We start from the raw sequence: 23,353 nt of genomic DNA, 5'->3' as shown, positions 1-23,353 counted from the left end.
AGCAGTAATAGTCATCAAATGATTGATGGTTTGATGAGTGCATTGATGAATGAATAGATGAATAAATAAAAGAAAAACATTGTACTGTGGGGTCTATATAATTTTTGATGTAAGACACCTGAGAAAATATTTATAAACAGTCTTGAGACTCATAATATACTTTGTATTTGCTTTGATGATGAAGTTGACTATATGCTCTTCATACTCACATGTTTGCTTTGCTGAAGTTTTTGGGAATAGGGAACTATGACTACTCAACTCTACCATTTCTAGCAGAAAAAACTACTTTTAGTGTTTTATCTATGGAAAGAGACAAAGGAACTCACAATTTAGTCATGATTAGTGACATGTTAAATTTCATATTTTGTGTAGAGTATTGAACAGTAGCCACATTAATAGCAAATCAATTAATTTCAAAATTTGATATCACATAAACTGCTGAGTATTTATTGGCTTTCCAATACAATGTGAGTATACTGTCTTCTTGCCTTTAAATATTTCTGACTGGGACTTCCCTGGTGGTCCAGTGGTAAAGAATCCACCTTCCATTGCAGGGGATGCGGGTTCGATCCCTGGTCAGGGAACTGAGATCCCACATGCCTCGGGGCAACTAAGCCCGTGTGCCACAAACTACAGAGCCCACATGTTCTGGAGCCTGTGCACCACAACTAGAGAAGAGAAAAACCCGCACACCACAACTAGAGAGAATCCTGCACACTGCAATGAAAGATCCTGCATGCCTCAACGAAGATCCCGCGTGCCTCAAGTAAGGCCCAACGTAGCCAAAACTAAATTAAATAAATAAATAAATAATATTTCTGACTGAAAAACCTTTCCAACAATTTAATTTGTTAGTTTATTGCTAGAAATAGAAGTAGTACTTTATTTCTAAAAGTTTATTATAATGTAACCATTGTTTTTTCCTTATTTTAGCTGTGCCTACAACCTCGCAATTTTCTATAATATATAGAGCTTAAAAACCCCTAAAATTAAAAGTCTGGTTAAGCCTGGTCAGGTAACTATTCATGGACAACAGCAGGCTCTACATATAAATGTAAGTTTTATTAAAATTCAGGGTTATATAATCATACTCCACACCCTATCTTGGGAATGTCTGAGAGAGCTGGAAGTACATCAGATATGTCGTTCTGTTGACACATGTAAATTGGCATTAGTGCAAGCATAATTCAAGGTATAAAGCACCATTTGTGAGAGAGAATGATTTCTAGGAATGGAAGAAATGCTTTCTCTAATTTTACACCAATAGTAATTTTTAAAGGTTCTTGTTTTTCTAAATAATGCAAAGTATACATTAGGGCACACTAAATTGTTAGGGTTGTGGGTTTTTAGACAAGTTATTTACACCTAAGGTTAGGGGTAGAGCCTTTGATAAGACACAAATTTGGGTTAAGTTTTCAGTCTCTTCAGCTTATATAGCTATATTAATTGGACATGTTATCATCCATAAACCAACATTTCCATCTCTTAAATGAACATGATAATACTTTCCTTACAGGGTTATCAGAGGGGTTATCATAAATGGACCCTAATGGCTTACCAGTGGGTTTGGCTCATATAAGACACTCAACTTCATAACTTACAGAGTTGCTGTGAGGATCATGTGATATAAAGCAAGTGAAAATGTTTTGAAAACACTGAAGCACTATACAGATCTATCAGTGTTTCAATAAGGATTAAATTAAGAGGGTAACATTAACTTTCTTAACAATTATCTTCATACAAATTCAATTTTCCAGAAAAAGCTAACCATTTTAGCTTTTTTCAAGAACTTTATGATAATCCAAGACATCCTTGTACATACCAAAATAATAGTTTATTGTCATTCTATCCATCAACTTTTGTCAAAAAATTTTAAGAAAATTCCATGTAACTAAATCTGTAGTAAAGAGTTAGAGAATAAAGACACACTTAGGAGACACTATTTGCCTGAGGAAACCTGTATGGAAGCAGAAAACTGTTCTAAAGGCAGGATAAAATATAAGTTCTAACAGGAATAGAAAGAACATGATGGAGGACCATAAAGGGAAATATAATACATTTGATTCAGGCAATAGGAAAGGCTTCAGGGAAACTGCTGAATTTGAGCCAAGTCTTGAAATAAAAATAACACATTATCCTGCATGGACAAGGCTGGAGACATCACAGGCTGTATGCTCAGCCTAAGCAATGGTCCAGAGGTTTGCATGCAGGCAGTGTGTTCGCCAGTGGTCTAATGGAGTTAAAGAGTGCTGTCTATGAGAGGTATGGCTGTCAATGAGGAGGCCAATTCATCACTGGCCTAGAATTTGCCAGTGTGCCTTGGACTTGGCTATTATGAAAGCGTGGCATCTCCTCAAGGCACTTCTGGATCAGCTTTTATTTTTAGGATGTTCCATGATTGCACTGCATGGTCAGTGTAAATTCTCTGTGTAAACTAGTCATGAATTCCCCCATTTTGCAGATAAATAAAATGAGACTTAGAAACATTTAGGACCCAGGTCAGCCACTTTTTTCCCACTTCACTATAGCTTCACCCACAGTGCAGCTATAAGATACCCTGAATAGATACAAAGTCTTCAGTGGGTTTGGAAGGCATGGAAACATCAGTCACATCTCAAGCAGATCTAACACTCCAGAGATGAGGGCAATGGCTTTTGGCAGTATAATGTACAGGCAAGTGTGGAAAAGATAGCTCAAAATAAAGTCAGAGTCCTAGTCTGGATCAGAATTGGGCCCTGCCATTTTTTTTTTTTTTTTCTTTGCAGAGAATTGAATAATGAACAGTGAATTGCCAAATTGAGGTATACAGAAGTAAAAATGTAAGGACAGCTTTGGGTTAGGGCCCCAGAATCTGAAAATGTGAACTCAATAGAGATTATAATACAGATTAAATATACACAGTAAAAAGGAGGCCACCCTTTGGTGACATTCATCACTTACTTAAAGGCACATCTTATAGCTTTTATATAAGTATTGGGGCACGTTTTGGAAAATATGTAGAACACACAGGTGAGGAACATATATTTATTTATGCCTTATTTTAAAAGTTTTAAAAAACTTTCTGTATAGATGCTTATCTTTTCATTTTTTCTCAGTGCATCATTATTTCATATTTACATTAATAAATACTAGAAAATATAAGAGTTAATGGAATGATTAAATCACTAACAAATAATGATAAATGTACTTGCTTAAACTGCATACCATCATGTAATGACAATTGTAAAGGCAATGTAGCAACATAGATAAATGTTCTTGACAATATGTGAAATGAAAACAAAATAGAAATTGATACTTTGTATTGAGATCACCAGGATGAATGCATACAGAAAAATAATAATATATAAAATAATATATAATAATATATAATAATATTATAATTATTATATAATAATTATATATAATTATAATATAATAATAATATAGTAATTTTTATAATTAATAGTAATATTATATTATAACAATAATATTATAAATAATATATAATAATATTATTATAAAATAATAATATAAAAAATATAATAATAATATATAAAATAAAAGTTGATGCCCTATTTGATAGATGGTATACTTCTTTATTTCCATTTTTATTTTATAATCCTATTTTTGTAATCAGCATTGAAAGATCAATCCTTATTTAAAATGCAGTGGAAGGGGACTTCCTGGTGGTACAGTGGGAAAGAATCCACCTTCCCACGCAGGGCACGAGGGTTCGATCCCTGGTCAGGGAACTAAGATTCCAAATGTCGTGGGGCAACTAAGTCCTTGTGCCACAACTACTGAGCTCGTGTGTACCTCAATTAGACAGCCTGCATGCCACAAACTACAGAGCCCACGCACTCTGGAGTCCACGCACCACAACTAGAGAGAAACCCTCATGGGCCGCAACAAAGAGACCCCATGCTACAACAAAAGATCCCGCATGCCTCAACGAAAATCCTGTGTGCTGCAACTAAAACCCAGTGCAGAAAAAGGAAAAATGCAGTGAAAATTTCTGACCTTGATGTAGCATGTCTGAAGTTCTATATAACATTTTTAATTAGAGAGGAAAGTCTCCCCTTCACTTCAAATTTAGTTCACTTTCACCTGAAAATAAATCTGCTTAAGTATTTGCAACAAAAGGAAGATACTAGGACAGTAAGGAAAGCTGTGTAAGTGCATGCTTGGTAGGGGTGGAGGGATCTATACATTATGGAAAAATTTCAGGGAAGTATTTTAGGCAGGGAGCTTACACCATCTGTGTTAAAGTGTAAATTGTAGTATTTTACATATTTCAAACATTGCAGTGGAAATCCATGGAGTTACTGTTAAAATGTTGCTAGATATCATGAAACACTGGATAAAGGAGCGAGCGAGAGAGAGACAGAGACAGAGACAGAGACAGAGATGCTATGATGCTATCTAGGCTGCATGGAGGAAAAGGAATATTCCCTCAATCAGGTATATGTGAGGTGCTGATAACCAGGCATTAAATTGTTAAAAAAAAAAAAAAGGTATAGTGAGGTTTTTTTGTTTTTGTTTTCTTTAGCAGAGAACGGCCACTGTAGTATGATAAGGATGAGTGAAAGTGCAGAGAGGGCAAGCAAGAAGACATTATCTCAAAAATAGAAGCCAGAAAGAAAATAGAGAAAAGTCAGTAAGGAAGAAAATGAGACATACAATAACAGTAACAGAATAAAGATGAAGAACTGATGATCTGTGATTCTTGGGTGAAAATATTGTGTCTACATCATAGATTAAAAATGAGTATAAGCAGGGATTCCTAGTGCAGGGAAAGTGTGAGTGATTGGATGTGGAAAGTGATGACAATGGATGACCTTAACACTTCCAGTGGAGAAATTCCTAAGTATCTACTTTTATGCCAGCCACCATGCTAGGTGTTTTCACGGATGTAAGCTCAGAGATTCTACATCTGCTGCCATCCAAAAAGTCAAAAAAGGGTGTATGTGGGTATGGGTATGGCTGTGTGTACGTGTTGAGGGGACGTTGCTCAACAACAGACATGTAATTACATAATTTAACCTTTGGCAAAGATAACCGAGTAACATGATTGTTCCTCTGAAACACTTTACGTTTATACAGTTGATGTATACTATTTAGAATACAAAGAAAGAACATTTCTTATATTTGTATAGTACTTCGCAGGTGAGAAAAATATTTTTCCAAGTTACGGGTAGCTTTACTATGACTGCCATGGGGTAAAAAGTGTAGCAGTGGCTCCTTGAACACTGCTGAAAAAGTTACCAAGTCTAGTTGTAGATGGAATGTAGATAAAGATGAATTAAAAGTAGTTGCTTGACTTCAGAAACTCACAGTCTGTCTTCTAGAATGATGTAATAAACTGTTGAAACCAGCACCTGGTGCTTTTAATCTAATGTTGCTGCTGCCTCTGGCTTTCAGATTGAACTTAAACTTGGACTTGGGGAACTAGTGAGCCAACTGTACTGACACTGATTCTTCTCATGCTCTGCTCCAAAATGCTCCTCTCATTTGATTATAGGGAAGTTCGTTGTTTTCTTTCTCAGGGTGCTGTGTGTGAGATAGTTTTTACAAGGTGTAGCAGGTGTCTTGGGAGCCCCCTGCCAAGTCCATTTAGCCCACCTGATATCAGCACAGCTGTAGCACACAGCTTCATCACGCTGTGAGCCTCCTTCAAACATGCTGTCTTCCACATTTCTCTCAGGCCTTTCCCAGTTCTTCTTTGACTTTTAGTAATACCAGATAGGCTATAATGTTACATCAAACTCCAAACCTGCCCTTGGCCATTGGTAGAGCTATGAAGTAGGGTTTCAAAGCCACATCCAAAGACTTTTCCTCTAAAGATTACAAAAATCGTTTGGAAATATGAGCAAACAGGGAATAATGTCTGACTAGAATGTTTGTACAGTATGAATAAGGAGGAGAAAAATTTATGCATGAAAACTTCATTTGTGACTTAAGTATAACCCCGGAAAAGCTCAAAGATTTAATACTAAAATTAACACAGGCAAACAAGTTTCCACTGTGAAATCAAAAGAATATTCAATGTTCAGAAATAAAGAAGTTGATTGCCACAAAATCATTGGAATCATGAAATAATAGTTGAATTTTGCTGAGAAGTGTTATTAGAAAAATAGAAGGCAGACATTAAACACAAGGAAGAAATGATCAGAATGAGAAAAATTTCAAAAGATACAGAAAATATCAGAATAGAGGGAAGATACTGAAGAAAAGACAGAACAAACAAAACAGGACTAATAGCAAAAGAAAACATTTAAGGCTATTAAAACTAGGATTTAAAATGTTTTAAAAATCTGAAGATCCACCATGTAGAGATATCAGCAAGCAGCTATATGTAACTGGTTTACTGAACCTGGTGGACCCTGAAGGTGCCATGCAAAAAATAAACTGTTTCTACCACTGTCTATTAAACAAGCTCTGCTAACGTTTCTTCCCCTCACCTGGATGAAATCATGAGCAAATCCCACTATGGCAGTGGATCTCAGACTCTAGCTTGATCAAAATCACCTGGAGGGCTTGTGAAAACCAGATTTCTAGGCCTTACCCCAGAGTCTCTCCTTTAATAGGTCTGGAGTGGTTCTAAGAATTTGTATTTCTGTCAAGTTTCCAGATGATTCTGATGCCGCTGGAGAGGGTGGGGGACCACTCTTTGAGAACCATCGCATTAGGTTTTCTGGTTACTTTCATGTAAATTGGTCATATTTTTGAGGTATTAAAAAATGAAGAATGATACATAATTACAGCTTTATTTTGTCATCTGATTCATAGTTTTTTTACCCACTTTCACTGCCACCCACCCATCCTCCCAACAAAGAAAAACTGTTTTAACTGCAATCTTGGTATGGAAGCTTGTGATCAGGAAGAGGGGTGTCTTAGGTTTCCTTTTTCCTTCTGGATACACACTTACTCTACTTGTTACCTGTTGTTTTTTGCGACTTCAGACTTGGTAAGGAAAGGATGGGCATAGTCTTATGTGCTAATGCATTGTTAGTGGGGTCCTCTGTATGCTGACTGTCAAATGTTGATGCTTTTTTTTTTTTGCGGTACGTGGGCCTCTCACTGTTGTGGCCTCCCTCGTTGCGGAGCACAGGCTCCGGACGCGCAGGCTCAGCGGCCATGACTCACGGGCCCAGCCGCTCCGCGGCATGTGGGACCTTCCCGGACCGGGGCACGAACCCGTGTCCCCTGCATCGGCAGGCGGACTCTCAACCACTGCACCACCAGGGAAGCCCTGGTGATGCTTTTTTACCTGGAAAACACAGGGAACTACAAGGAGCATGTTTAGTAACGAGTGATGTTGCCTCAGTCAAGCCATGTCAGCTTCCCATCAGTTTCTGGCTTCTTTGCAACAGGGTCCCACTGACTCCCTCTGCTGTAGTCACATTTCCTCTCTAAACAGTCCCATTTTATAGCTGAGAGGTGGCATGGGAAATGAGTCAAACACAAGTTTTTAGCCAGTCCTGCATTGTTTTCTAGTGTTTTCAAACTTTGGGGATGCTTCTGAAACTCCTAAATATCAGAAAAAGCTGAATTTAACATCTCTTTACTGTAAAATATAAAATACTTAGATATGTTCTACATATTAACTTAAAACCGTAGACTCTACAAAAAATGTATACAAATCTGTGCATCGCCCATAAATTAAAATCGGACACCCAACCTCCAGCTTGCAGTTGGTGTTGGGATTCCACTGCCTCCTAGAGTTATACCAATATTTAGGAGGAAAATGAGAGTAAAACTTCTAAAATAAGGACAGGACTTTGACTCTTTACTTTATATTGATTGCTACTGATATCCTAATTGTCTGAGCTCCCAGAGACCCTTTTATTCTGGTGGCTCTTTGATTCCAAATGCCACATATTGGACAATGAAGGGATGTTTGATGATGTGGGAAACTTGGTGCAGCTCCTCCTTAGGGGTCGTATCACTTTCCTGAGGGCACTGCACATAGGGAACAGAGGCACTTAGGGGGATGGAGTGGCATCACAATTAGTAAAATAGTCATATGTGTTGGTGGAGGTTGAAGTGCTAGTGGATAGAAAGACATGGGGCAATCAAAGGACATGGCATTATGTTCAGAGGACGTGGTGTTTACTGCCAATGATTATGATAAAAAACAGTGGGTAACTGTGGCTACCATGGAGAGCTCACAAAATGAAAACACTAAGCTTAAGGCCTTGTACACCCAAGTCAAGTCACAGGTGGAGAATCAGAATGCCTCTAGGTTGTTTCTAAAGGAATCCCTCTTATCATTTGTAGCTGCAATGTAGACGTGGCTTGGGGTCAGATCCACAACTTGATAATATAAGTTATAGTGTTGTAAAATCATTTAAACCACAACCTTGCCAGGTCTCTTATGCTAAAACAAGATAAACAGGAAATACTGGGATCCCAAGACTTGGGATGGCAACAAATCTGGCTTCCCAAAGTGGCTGACAATTTTCAACCAAAAATTACTGCAAAATCTTCCTTACCTGTGAAAGCCGTCCTTCTCCCACCTCAGTGAGAGAACCAGACTTCCCTTGAAGAGAAGTTTTTCAAGAATTTTAAATGGGGATCAGAATTCATTAGGAGATTCAGATTGTCTTCAGGACCCACACTCACCATAAACTTATGTTCCAGCAGAGCCCTAGTGGGGTATGTGGTTCATTCAAGGAGGACACTGAAATAGTGCAGAATCTGGCGGATTTGTATCTGTAAGAACTGAGGGAGCATGCATGCGTATGGTTTCTAAGGGTGTTAGTACTAGATGACAGAATGGAAAGTTGACTTAAGCCTATTTTAGCGGTATGAGTATACTCATCTGGAATTTGTGATTTATACTGTTAGCTCAAGCATCTGACTGTGGGCTTGGCCTTAAAAGTGACCAACAGGGAAGGGAGATGGTGGGAACAGTCAAGCACTATCTAGAGGAAAGTTTCTGAAAACTCAAGGAGATGGGAATCTTGGAGTGGAACTCTTACGGGTTCAGTCATCTCATAACCTTAGGAAAGCCTACTGAACACTCCCTTCATGAGGGCACTAAAAAGCAAAACATCAGCATCTGTAAAACGTTTCTTGGGACCTATCCTCTCAAGGCCAGAGATGATCATGGACAATGCCAGTATGTAATTGGGTTTCCCAATTATAGTAGGAATAATTGGATCACAGAGTAATAGAGGACAGGTGGCAGCACTTCAGCACAGGTGTGCCCAGTTTTCACAGCTGATTAACTGAGTGGAATGTGGAGTGTTTTGACTCTCAGGCTACAGTATTAGTGAGTTATCATTTGATCAAGGGAACAAACCCTATGAATGAAATAGAGGGACAGCCTTGACTTATATAAACAGATAAATTCTAGGTGATATTGGAAGAAACCTAACTCAAGTCACCATAGTGGTGATTCACAACCCCTTACTGAGTTTGCAGACCCACAGTTACTTGATTAAGGAGGAGCCTGGTCCATTTGCCATGTGGCAACAAGTATACGGTATATTCTTTCTCCAAGCCTTTGTGATCTATGGTCATTTACCAGGGTGTGTGCACTGGAAAAAGGAAAAAATTTAGGTTTTCTGGAGGTTATTAGGTACTGACTTCAAATGAAAGCTAGTTCTTATCCACCGCACTTTACCACCATGGTCACTGTGGCTTATAGACATTAGATGATAGAAAGTATCTTGGCCAGAATTCATCTCAGTGTAGGTCCATTTGGTACCACAGAAACATCTGTGTTTATTTACTCAGTTTGGGTACATATAGTAGAGATCAATTGATCTCTCTCTCTCTCTCGTTCTATCTATCTACCTTGTAACTGGCAGAATCCCCACAATGGTTCCCTGATCCATGAAATAAGGGCTATTATGTAGGAAAGACCAAATTCATATTCCTGGTGTTCACTCTTTGCCATGATACTAACGTAACAGTAAAGCAACATCACTTCCGAAGGAAGTGTAAAAATTAGTGCCACTGTCAAAGCCTTGAAAGTTGCTGAACGGCTTGTTCCTGTCACACCTTTATTTAATTGCCTGTGTGACCCAGCAAGCAGCTTATAGATCTTGAGGAGTGACTGCAGATAATCTTAAATGTAATCAGATGATGGTGCCATCAAAGCTGACCCTGAGACAAGGACTTAGGTGTAGGAGAGATGGTCTCAGGAAGCACAGGTTACAGGAATGAGGAAAGTGAAATAGGGAACTTTATCACTTTAATGTGTATTAATGGGGTGGGGTTACTGCTGTGCGCAACTGGGGCTCAGTTCTCCTGGATATCCTGTGAGGGACCATATGACTTAGAATTGTCCACCAAGGGATTGGGAAACTGGTGTTTTTATCACTGATTCCTGCCCTTCATTGGTTGAGATTTGCCTTTGCTAACCTGTCTCTGGATTTTTGAGGCTGATCTTTGCTCAGGCTGAGCCAGCTATCATGTTTCCAGGAAAAGAACTCAGTCTGTAGAGATACATGTGTTAGACTCAGAAGCCATTAGTCTGCACAGAAACTGCAGCTATGGAAACTGAAAGGGGTAAAAGGGGATATAATCTGAGGTATGAACAGCATCTATTATGGGTACAGATGCCCAGCTCCTTGTATGCAGCTATTATTATGGCAAATAGGTTTTTTTCTATTTCAAACACAAAGACACTTGTAACCTGACTCATGCATTAGCTTCCAAGAATCTCTTCTTTCCCTCTCTCTCTCTCTTTGCCCTTAATGGCATTCCTGTCACTTCTTTATGCTAGTTGGATGCCTACAATAAGCTCTTCAATTTGTTTAGGCTTTTACAAAACAAAGCAAAAGAACAAAACTGCCTCTGACTTTTAGCATCTTTTGCTTTTTTGCCTTACAAAATAAATCAACAAACAATAAAACACCCAAATCTCTGAAGCAAGGAGTTACTTACTGACTACCATATTGAAAATATAAAAACAAGAACAGAAATGTATTAGGAGAATATACACTGGTTAATATTTTAAATGTCATTCTATTATACAGTTTTCCCCAGTGTTCTCCTAGGTATGGTTTTCACTGTTCCTTCTTGACATACTCTTTCTCCAACACTTACATCAGGAATGCTAACAGTGTGGGCAGAACTGAGGCCAGGCAGATTTCTGTGCTGTTCACCTATACCTCCAGAGGACTTGGGATACCCTTTTAGAGAGCAGAAAGAATGGATCAGAGAGACATTGATACAGGGCAGTAGAAGCCAGAATTTCACAAGGCGTCCCCAAGCACTCTCCAAATTCATCTCATACGAGCACGTTCCAGGTGAAGAAGGGAATGTATTAGAGGTTTAGAAATACGCAGAACATACATAAACACTGATATTTTGAAAAAGTGTTCTTGAATGAAACATTAATATTATAAACAGGTGACGTCCTCCAAAATTAATTTACAGATACAGTTCAATATCTGTCAAAAGTGTTTGGTGGAGAGAAGGGTTTCTGGTTATAGCAGTAAAAGTTTGGTAATACTGCCAAAAATAAATAAATACATTTTCCAAAATACTCAAAAAGCAATCATTTCAGGGCACAGGAAATTGAGCACAAGTAACCAACAAATTGGAACATGTTTATTCTTGAAAAATCACAGGAATGTTGAGTCAGAACACTGTGAGTGTGTGGCCTTTTGACTAAGGCTGCTCTCATCTGACCCCAGCTCTCCTCATCCCACCCAATGTCTGCCCACCCCCAAATTTGGTTAGTGAGAATGGCAACTTTACCAGCAGGTAGTTTGCCATAAGACCCAGAAACTTTGTTGCCAATGGAATGGGCTAAAATCTGGAAGTAGAGGGCAAAAACACATGGCAGGTAGAATAGATTGGAAACAAACAGTAATAATCTATATCTTTGCTATCCTAACTAATTCTGCAGTCCCTGTTGAGGAGAGCGGCAGATTAGACAGATTTTTTTTTTTTTTTTAGTAGAGAGATTGTGGAAATGAAAGAGCCATAGGAAGCCTGATATAAGCTCTCTACACATCTCAGATTGACTGGAAAACTATGCATGCACAAGAAAGAACCAAGTGATGGCAGTGAAAAGTGAAAGCCAAGACAGACATGATAAGTGGCTGCAACTCTGACTGCAATCCCCAACTCACACACAGATGACTTGGCAGAGTAAGGAATCCTTATGAGGTTACAGATAGTTGAGTACAATCTTTGCCAAAATCATTGCCTGATCACTAAGCTATGCAGACAGATGGTTGACTTCTAGGAAGCCTGATTAAAAGGTAAAAATAAGAATATTTTTAAAAGCAACTGGGCAGAGACATCAGTGGTTGCACAGCAAGGGGGAAATAGAGTCTACAGTTTAATTGTAGGCAATTGCTAAAACAAAACCAACAATCTTCAGAAAAATAAAACACAATCCAGTGTGACTATAATATAATATTCTGTAAAATGTCTAGTTTTCAACAAAAACAAAATACTAGACATGCAAAGAAATAAGAAAATGTGACCCATACTCAGGAAAAAAAAATAAGTTAATAGACACTGACTTAATTAAAGGAAAATATGTGTAAATGACTCAATGAATAGGAGGTCTAAACAGGAAAATAGTAACTGTAAAAAAAGATAATGTGGAAATTCTAGAGTTAAAAACTACAACAACAAAATGAAAAATGTAGTAAATGTACTCAACAGAAAGTTTTAGATATCATAAGAAATAACCAATGAATTTGAAGATAGGACACTAGAAAGTTTCCAGTCCAGAAAATACAGAAATACAATTAAAAGAAAATGAATAGAATCTCAGAAACCTGTCATAGAGTCATATGCATCCCAATACACATTAAAAGGACTTCAGCATGAGTAAAATAATTAAATGGTGCTAGAAAACTCTTTGAAGAAAAAAATGACTGAAACTTCCAAAATTGAATTTAAAAAATTAACCTATCAATTCAAGGTGCTGAAAGAATCTCTGTGGGAGAAATACGAAGGAAACTACACTTAGACAAATCAAAGCCATGCTACTAAACGACGAAGAGAAAATTATTAACCTAGGTTTCCACTTCAGGACACTACAAAGAGAAATGCAAATCAAATTCAAGAGAGGAAAGGAAATAATAAAGATCAGGACATAAATCAATGAATTAGAAAACAAAAAGATTTTAAAAATTAAGTGAAAACAGAAGTTATATCTATAAAAAATCAATTAAATTGATAATTCTTCAGCTAGTTAGACAAAGGAAAAAAAGAGTGAGAATGACAAATTACCATCAGAAGTGAAAGAGGGGACAGCTCTATAAACTCTATCAAAATTAAAAGATTTGAAGAGAATGTTGTAAACCACTTTATGCCAACATATTACATAATGTAGGTGAAATAGATAAATTGCTAGAAAAGACACGTTACCAAAATTAATTTTAAAAAATAGAAAAATTGAGTAGACTTCTGTCAAGCAAAGTTATTGAATCTTTATTATAAATATTCATTTTTTAAAAAGCCTAGGCCAACATGCCTTCATTGGTGAGTTCTGTCAAAATAAAAGGAGTAATAGTATCTATTCTATGCAAACTTCTTTAGAATTAGAGAAGGGACAATTTCCTAACTTATTTATGAGACAAGTGTTAATCTAATAAAATTAGCAATGATTCACAAGAAAATAAAATGACACTCTGTATGCCTCATCAACATTGATGCAAAAATTTTCAAAACATTTTGGCAAACTAAATCAATCAACATATAAATAATTATTCATCATGATTGAGTATGGTTTATCCCAGGAAAGCAAATTTTTATTTTTTTAACATCTGAAAATAAATTAACAAAATACGCTAAAATAGTAGAATGAAGATTAAAATCTGTATGATTAAAAAATATTACAAAAGCATTTGACAAAATCCAACATTCATTCATGATAAAAACTCAACAAAATATGAATAAAAGGAAGTGGTTGAGAGAAAATTGTCCATAAGTGTCTTCTGTTTCTGCATTTCTTACAAGCAAAGTATTGATAGTCCTGTTGTGCTGGACTGTCTTTTCAAGGGTGTTTGTAGAGCAACAGGTGTGGAAAATAGAGAAAATGTCTCCCTCCAGAATAAACAATGCACATTCTTACATGTTTAGTAAAGATAATGTCTACCTCTGGAGCACCAGGCAGGCATACATACTGCCTATTATAGAATATTTGGATACCCTAAGATCGAGTTCCTCCTCAGTAACACAATCCACAGAATGTGCAGGCAGAACTTGGTCCTTTTTACATCACATTGTGGGAATTGGGGCTCAAGGAAGTAGTGCAAGAAAATGATACTTTAGCAGCAGTTATCAATATGAGTTAAAATCTTTTGTCTTTGAATCAGAAAGCTTTTGTCTTACGCTTTCTGCCAGTACCCATTAAATTGTGGGAGGCTAATTCATTAGCTTGAAAATACAGTAAAATGTCAGACCCTTCACATGTCTTTAAAGGAATTTCCTCAGTCTGATAAAGGCCATCTACCCATAACCTACATCTAACATCATACTTAGTGTTGAAATTCTTTCCCACTAAGATCAGGAATAAGCCAAGGGTGTTCATTATCACCACTTCTACTCAGTATTGTCCCTGAGGTTGTAGTCAGTATAGTAAGGAAGGAAAAAAAGTAGCATAAAGATTAGAAAAGAAATAAAACTGTCTTTATTTCAAGATAACTTGATTTTTATGGAGAATGTCCTATAGATTTTAGGTGGGGAGTTCAGGGAGAAGAAGGTACTAGAACTAATAAGTGCATTTAACAAAGTTAAAAGATTCAAGACCAATACACAAAAATCAATTGTATTATTATATACTAGTAACAAATAATTGGCAATTGAAAATATAAAAGCAATACCATTTAGAGTAGCATGAAAAATATAAAAATATGGGATACATTTGAGAAAAAGATATAGAAGAATACACTAAAATTATAAAACTTTGCTGATTGAAATTAAAGAGGATCTACGCCATGAGTGCTACGCCATGCCAATCAAAAGCCTCAATATATTAAGTAGTCATATCTCCAAACTGATACATAGATTCAATACAATCCCAATCAAAATAGCAACAGTCGGTATAGATTGACAAGCTGATTCATAATTTTTTGGAAATGAAAAAGAATAGCCAAGACAACTTGAAATAGAACAGTAAAGTTCAAGGACTCATTTAACTCACCTTTTTATAGAGCTAAAATAATCAAGAGAGTCATTCACTGGTGTAAAGACAAATAAATTAATGAAACAAAACAGAGAATTCAGAATAGAATTTAGAATTCTCAGCCATTCTTTTCTTTTCATGACCTTGACAATTTTTTTTCTTGTTTTTTTACTTGCAGTTAAGATTTATTACAGTGAAAGGATATAAAGCAAAATCAACAAAGGGAAAAGTGCATGCGGTGAAATCCAGAGGAATCCAGACACAAACTTCCGAGAATCCTCTACCAGTGGAGTCACACAGGACACACTTAATTCCTCAGGTATTTTATAAAATGTCTTTCAATTGATGTTTCTTCATGATTAGACTGTGGTTTTGGATTTGGGGGAATAATACTATAGAGGTAAGTACCTTCTCATCATATCTTATCTGCATGTATATTATAATGACATGACCATGTTTTCTTCAGTGAATTGTCTGAATTGACATTTTAAAGATATTTACTATTATTATCAAAGAGTGCGTTAAATCTTCTCAATTATGCTAATATTATTTTATACCACTCAGTAACATTTGGAATGTTTTTGACTTTGAGTGTTTTCTCATATAAGTTTGACAAATGTTTTAATAAGTTTATTCCTATGTAATTTATATTTTTATTACTCTTTCATTACATTTTACCCACTAACAGATTATTATATGTCTAAATGAAGAACACTAATTCCTGCATATTTATTCTTTATTTAGATATTTCACTGGACTATCTTATAGTTTACAATGGTTTTGAACTGATTATTTTTAATATTCCAGATATACTGCATACAATTAAAAAATAAATTATAGCATTGCCACATGATGGAATAATATATCTGTAAAGCAATTTTGAATACTATTTTAATATACAGAAAAACTATTATATCATTGAATAAACAAAGCAGAATAGTAAATGATGGATTTCATTTAGGGTTGAATGTACTTGGGGTACTTACTCAAAGTATGGAGTACTGTCCTCATCATTCCAAAGCTATTGAATTAAAAATTCAGGGGACAAAACCCAGATTTCTGCATTATTAATAAATACCCCTGATGACTCTGTTATTTATAGAAAATTCATAATAAAATCTGGTTATGTAATAAGGCACATAAAAAATTAAAATTTTTAATTTTAATTATTAAAATTTTTAATTTTTAAAATTTTTTAATTTTTAAAATTTTAATTTAATTTTAATTTGTATAGTAGTGAATTCAATAATAATTTTCAATAACCTCTTTTATTCTCTGATCATCATACTATCTGTCTCAATTTAAAATAAGATTCGACGGGATCCCAACAATGGTGTAAGTTACTTTTCTACTTCAATATTAGCTGGAAGTTTAAAAGTTCTTTTAAATCTTTAATTATTTTAGGAAGTAGCATCAGGTTGTAGTTTTCGGAATATTTTTTGAAGGTAGTGGTTCTGTTAATGTGATAAAGAGACAGAGACCCTGTGGAAGAGGGACTGTATTGCTGGTTGAAGGGGGATCAACAATAAGTCACTTAAAAACCAGGATCAGGTAAGTAAGTTGTGCGGCACAGTGCGAAATGAAAACATGATGCCTTTTGTACAAAAATTATAAAGAATTTTAAGACAGCAACAGCAGAGAATTGAACCAAGTATACAGGATAGGGTGCTTTGTCAGGATAGGGTGCTTTATGACTGCCCAGGTTGCATGCCTGTGAAGCTGGCTTTGCACTTGATACTGTAAGAGCAAGCTTCAATTTAAAAAATAATTGTAGTTTCAGTTTTTCATGTACTCATTATCATTTTCGGAACCATTATGTGTAGAGTTCTGAGCACAATTGCAAATGGTCTTTATAAAAGACATTCATTTTCAAACACTCTTCCCTCAGGTGACCTAATTACTATATTTCTTTTTCAAACGTAAAATATTTCTTGCATAGTGATTTAAATGCATCCCATGGAAATTCTTTGCTCCTCTAAATGATATTTTCAAAATAGTTTAATATGTGTATATAGTAAATCATTGTAAATAATAAGTAAATGCATGTAAGGGTAATGATAAACATTACCCTTTGGAAAGATAAAAGATATCTTTAGCTGGTTGGTATTGCTTTAAAAAGAATCAGTTATTCTAGGAAACAAAGAATATTTTGATCTTTTAGGAATATTCATCCTAAGAGGTTAAAAGGTTTGAGCCTTAGAACAGTTTCTCACGTCCCTTTCACTATAGGATTCTTTCCAGTAGAAGGAGAAATTCTTTCTTGCTATAATGTTAATAGTGAAGTTTTCTCGTTTGAACTTTTACCACTGGTAGCAAATCCTGGTGTCTTTTGAATAATAAAGGAAGGTTTTTGTTTGTTTGTTTGTTTTGTGTTGCTTTGTTTTTTAATGATAGATTCAGGTCCTTTTGTGGTTCTTCTGAATGCACAAAAAATGCATTCTCTCATCTCCCTGCCCACCCCCCATGCATATTTAGTTTGAGACTAGTAGAGTCTCATTTTCAATTTTAACGGACATTATCTATGAGTATTCAAGGAGAGCCTCATCTGATGGAAATGTACAATGGAGTCATTTAAGTTAAGCCTTAAGTCACATCTGTAGATTCTCACTGTTAACAAAATCCTTGTGGTCTTGGGGTAGTGTGTTATGGCCTGTTCTGGCTATTTCTTAAAGACTTAATTCAGCAATAGGAGAATTCCTTGTGGGTTTGTTATTGTTTCTGTTTTTGTTTTTCATCAAATACAGTAATATGAAAAATGAAGACATATCTTAAGCAAAAGTAAATTGTAAAAGAATTCTACAATCATGCAATCATATCTACACAGGCAGTAAAAACTAACATTTATAAGCCATTAAATTTAAATAGCATTAAAACATCCTTACAGTCGTCTTATGAAATGAGTATCATTCCCATTACACTGAGGCTCAGTACAATATGTTCTTCATTAGTAAGGCAGACATACTTTCCTTGAACATGATTCTTCAGCCTCCAAATCCCAAGATTATTCCACACACACCATAGAAGTCCAGGATAGAAGTGCATAATGCCTCATCTTCACTATATTTTTCCTTCTCCTTTACTTCAACCCCCAATATGTGTATATATTTCAATAGTTCTATCCCAGCCCCTCAACACATTCTCTGTCCAAAGAGAAACTGGGTAGTTCACCTTAGTTATCTTTGATCTAATAGTCTTGCTGTTTATTTGTGTCTATTAACTATTCTTACCATATTTAAAGACCATGTTTCACCTCAGAATTATTCTCTAAATCCAAACCACATGGTGATTTTTTTTAACACATAAGAACATGGTTTATTTTAACTGCTAGGGTGGTGATCAGTTCTGTTGAAAAGACAGTGAATTTAGAGGCAGAGAAACATGAGTTTATGACTTACATGTTCTTTGATATTTTACAAGAGATACTGTATTTCACTTTTCTCAACCATCAATGGAGCTAATAGTGCAACATAATTTTGTGAAGATTAAATTAAAAATCATATATAAACTACCAAATACAGTAATTGGCATATGGTAAGTCTTTAGAAACATTATTTCCTTTTTTATTTTTTTTCTGTTGTAATCAGTGAACTCTTACTATCTGTTCAACACAATCAATACATTCAAATCACCTGTTATCCTAACCTAGCATTTTAACACTTGATACTCATCAAATGATGCAACAACACAACTAGGTCATAAAGTATATTTCAAGTAAAAGAAAAACTTCCTGTGTATTTTATTTCAAGTAAAAGAAAAACTTCCTGTGTGTTTTATAACAATCTCTTTCTTCTAAATTTCATGTAAAGTAATGTCAGCCTTTGGCCCAAATCAGAACAACATATATATATTTTTGGATTCGACAGTGTTTTAAAATTTTTTAAATTAATGATCAACATTTAAAAATCAGGATATTTCCAATTTATCTTAAAACACCTGAAAAAATTTATAAAACTGTGTTCCTTTTGGACAAAAATCAGCCATGATTCCCGTGTCTTTGCCCTGCCTGTTTGGGAGAGGCCTTTTCCATTTTTCTATTCTCCCACTTCTGCCTATTTTCCTGTACCCAGGCATGTTCATTCAGTTACCTGCTAGGTAATTCTTCCTTCCGAGTTCACACTAGCAGAATTGTTAATATCCATGTATCTACTAAAGTTAAGGCAATCTAGGCTTTTTTAAATCATGCTCTTTAATATTCTTTTGGCCTCTGTCCACTGTTCAATACTGAAGCCACTTCTACAATGTTAGGTATTTGTTACAGTGGCACTCCACTTCCAGGTACCAAAATCTTCATTATTTTCCTGTTGCTGCTGTAACAGGAAATTGGTAAATTACCAAATTTAGTGAATTAGGTAATACAAATTTATTTTCTTTCAAATATACACATGAGAAATCTGAAATCAAGGTGTCAGCTGAATTGCTTTCCTTCTGGGGGCTCTGGTGGAAAATCTGTGTCCTTTCCTTTTCTAGCTTCTATAATCTTCCCACATTCCTTGAGTCATTGCCCCCTTCCAGCAATCAACTCACTTTAACCTCTGTTTCCTTTATCCCATCCTCTCTGACCTTTCTGCCTCCCTCTAATAAGAACCCTTGTAATTACATTGGATATACCTGGATAATCCAGAATAATCTCCCCATCTCAAAACCCTTAACTTAATCACATCCCTTTTGCTATATAAAGTAACATTCACAGGCTCTGGGGATACATGTGTAGACATCTTTGGTGGGGGCTGGGGAGCGTTTTTCTGCCTACCACACTCGTTTAATGCAATTCAGTCCGTAATGCCTGACTGTTAATGGTTAAGAGTCATGTTTTATTTAACCAACCCTACAAGAAAGTGAGGCCTGCTGGCTTATCCCATCCCTAAGACAGTCTTGGTCACTTATTTGGTGCACACAAGGTTGCTGCACTTGCCTAGGACCCATTGTTGGAAAGTCTCTTCCTTCTCTCGCCCAATGATTGAGTCCAACTCCCTGGGTATCCCTTCTATGCCACTTTCATAATGCAAAATATCTTCCTGAAGTGGTTAGAAATCATCACCTTTAACTTTCCTCTCTGGCTGGGAATCCTCTATTTTTCTCAGAAAGAATAGGGGCAGCATTTTAACTTGCTTATGTTTTGAACATGCTCTGTGAAAGGAATTCTTATGTGGCAATCCATTCATTTAGAGAGGGGGATAAATAACCTAACCTAGCTCTAAGCCCCAGCTGTAAAAGTAAAATAATTAGTCTTTAAAAAAAAAAAAACATGCATAACTCTACTGCTGAAGTACTTTCTTAAAAAATGCTGTATTGACAGAGGTAATCACTGTCACCATTAGGGGTAAACTATATTGCAGGAGGCACGTGCTTTGGTAGGGTGGGAGAATGCATACATGTCACACTTGCCAAAACCTGTAGAGAGAGGCGTTGCCTGTGTCTCACTGACTTGAGGTGATCATTAGTCTCCTTGACTCTGAGAATTCCATTGTGTGAGCCATTCTCTCTCAGCCTCTCTCTTGCCTTGGCCTAACCTCAAGGAGCATTCAATTAAGGTAATATAGTTTAAAGAAATCTTTTTCAAAACCACTTATACTAACCTAAGGCTGAGGAAACCAAGACTACATGCCCCTTTTATACAAATCAGGATAACTTTAGTTTCTATGAATTTTTAAATTGTGTAAGTTTTTAGAACCATTTATTTTTTTTCAGTGATCCTAATGAAAGGCTTTAAAAATATAGATTTCTTTGCCACTATCAAGTTTTATATTTAGTGGCTAAAGACCACAATAATGTGTAATTTACTTAAATTTAGCTTGTGATGGATAAATATATGCAATAGGAAAATAGTGACTTTACTGAAAAACACACTGTCATTTTTTTTCAGTGCTATTGTAGTTTGTAATTACTCTGTTACCTCCCATGCACTTATCTCCCAAGTACTCATCGATGCCTTTATTTACTTTTAGATTATAAAGCCCATGACATTAGGTACTTATCTCCTGGAATCTGAATTTCCAATCTTCATTCTTCCTAATGCAGGTCATTTTATTGATTAGCTAAATATCTAGCTCAACCACTATGATGAAACCAGATTTTTAGAAAGGAAATATAACTTCATCCAGAAATATGTTTTCTTTCCAAAAAAAAATCTGTTTTTTGTTTTTGTTGTTGTTACTGGCATTTTACACTGATATAAAATTATTTTAATTGTTATAACTACTTATGAAATATGAACACCAGAAATCTTCCTATTTTCTGTTGTTTAATACATATCTTGCACCATAGCATCAGCTCATTAAGATGGATGAGATAGGGAAAAAAAGAACTTTTTCTGCCAGCAGTTGAGCAGAACCTTCATTTGCCAGGATATACTACTATGCATCAGAGAATATCAGAATATAAAACACTAATTTTACAACCGAACAGAATCTGGATGAGAGTCTAAAGATGAGAAAGATAAGTAAAGCTAAGGCTGCCTTACCTTACCCCAGAAAATATTTGTAAAGCTATTTAGTAAAAATGAATCCTTTATTCTAAGGGAAAAATAATGAATACAATCAATCATGTTCTCTTCATAGCCTATAGGTACACATGTCTAGTATAGTCTGTGTTCATTTAAAAGTGTTTTAAAGTTTTTAATATAAAAGAATCAACTTTGACTAGCAAAGGGAAAAAATTAAAACTGTGTTTAGAATTATTTCAAGTGTATGTCCTTCTTAATTTTTTTTTTTTTTTTGCGATACGCGGGCCTCTCACTGTTGTGGCCTCTCCCATTGCGGAGCACAGGCTCCGGACGCGCAGGCTCAGCGACCATGGCTCACGGGCCTAGCCGCTCCGCGGCATGTGGGATCTTCCCGGACCCGGGCACGAACCCGTGTCCCCTGCATCGGCAGGCGGACTCTCAACCACTGCGCCACCAGGGAAGCCCCTTCTTCATATTTTAACATTATAAAATCATTACAGAAACAATGAAATCACTCTTGGTCTAGACATGGGGTGAATTGAAAAGCATTATATCTTTTGTAGTGTAGTGTGGACACAACTATCCAATGTTCAACATTGAAGGAAAAAATAAAACCGTATTTTAGGACTCTTAGGACGATAAGGGATAACCTCCAGAGTTATTGTCATTTACTCCGAACAAGGGGTTTGTAGTAAATGCGTAAGCACACACACAGGACAACAGCAACAATAATAATCAGCAACAGCAGCTAAAGGGACTAGATATTTGATACACCTGAATATGTTAAGAATTAATTAATACAGGAAACTTCACAAAAGTTGTTAGGGACGTGAAAGCTATTATTACTTCTATGTGTAGTAAGACCAGAGGGTATGTCTTTCTACTCAAAAGAAGAATGACAATAATTTTGAAAGTAGATTTACAATATTACTTTAAGCATAAAGAATGTCCTGTGTTCTGGATATCTTTCTTTCGAACCTTTAGATCTCCTTTCTATTCACCCTCACCCAGCTCAGTACTGACTTTTATGGATGGCATTAAAAGTTCTTTTGTCCTCAGGCTCCCAGATGGATTTTGTCAAGGAGAACAAAGGGAGGATCCTATGTAGGAAATGAGAGGGAAAGAGTGATATCAGCGTTCTCTTGGCTCCCTCCCTATATGGTCACCTTATGCTGGTTGTGTGTCCCCACCAAAACAATCTCAGCCTCATAACCTGTACACTCAGCCCTCTCTCTCCTTATATTGTGGTTGCCCTCTTTCCCTCTACCCTTCAGATGTAGGAGTGATATTGGCCTCTAATGTTACTAGCCTACTAGCCCAAGTAGTAGCCTCTTCTTTTTTCTTTACCTATTGCCTATAATTTTGCAAATATACCCTGTATTAAACTACCTTCATATCATCATAACTTAAGTATTCCATCTATTTCCTCGTGAGACTAGATCTGATATATCAAGTACATGATCAAATGGCCTTAGAAGCTCACAGTTAAAAATAAGGATAATGTTGCATCCTAGAAAGCATAGGCAGAACACTCTTTGACGTAAATCATAGCAATATATTTTTGGATCTGTCTCTTAAGGCAAAGGAAACAAAAGCAAAAGTAAAAAATGGAATTTAATTAAACTTAAAAGCTTTTGCACAGCAAAGGAAACCATTGACAAAACGAAAAGACAACCTACTGAATGGGAGAAAATGCAAATGATATGACTGATAAGGGGTTAATATCCACAATATATAAATAGCTCATACAACTAAATATCAATAAAAAACCCAAACAACCCAATTTAAAAATGGGCAGAATACCTAAATAGACATTTTTTCAA

This window comes from Pseudorca crassidens, chromosome 1, assembly GCF_039906515.1.
Source record: "Pseudorca crassidens isolate mPseCra1 chromosome 1, mPseCra1.hap1, whole genome shotgun sequence".
Lineage (NCBI taxonomy): Eukaryota > Metazoa > Chordata > Mammalia > Artiodactyla > Delphinidae > Pseudorca > Pseudorca crassidens.
This window is presented reverse-complemented; position numbering follows the sequence as displayed.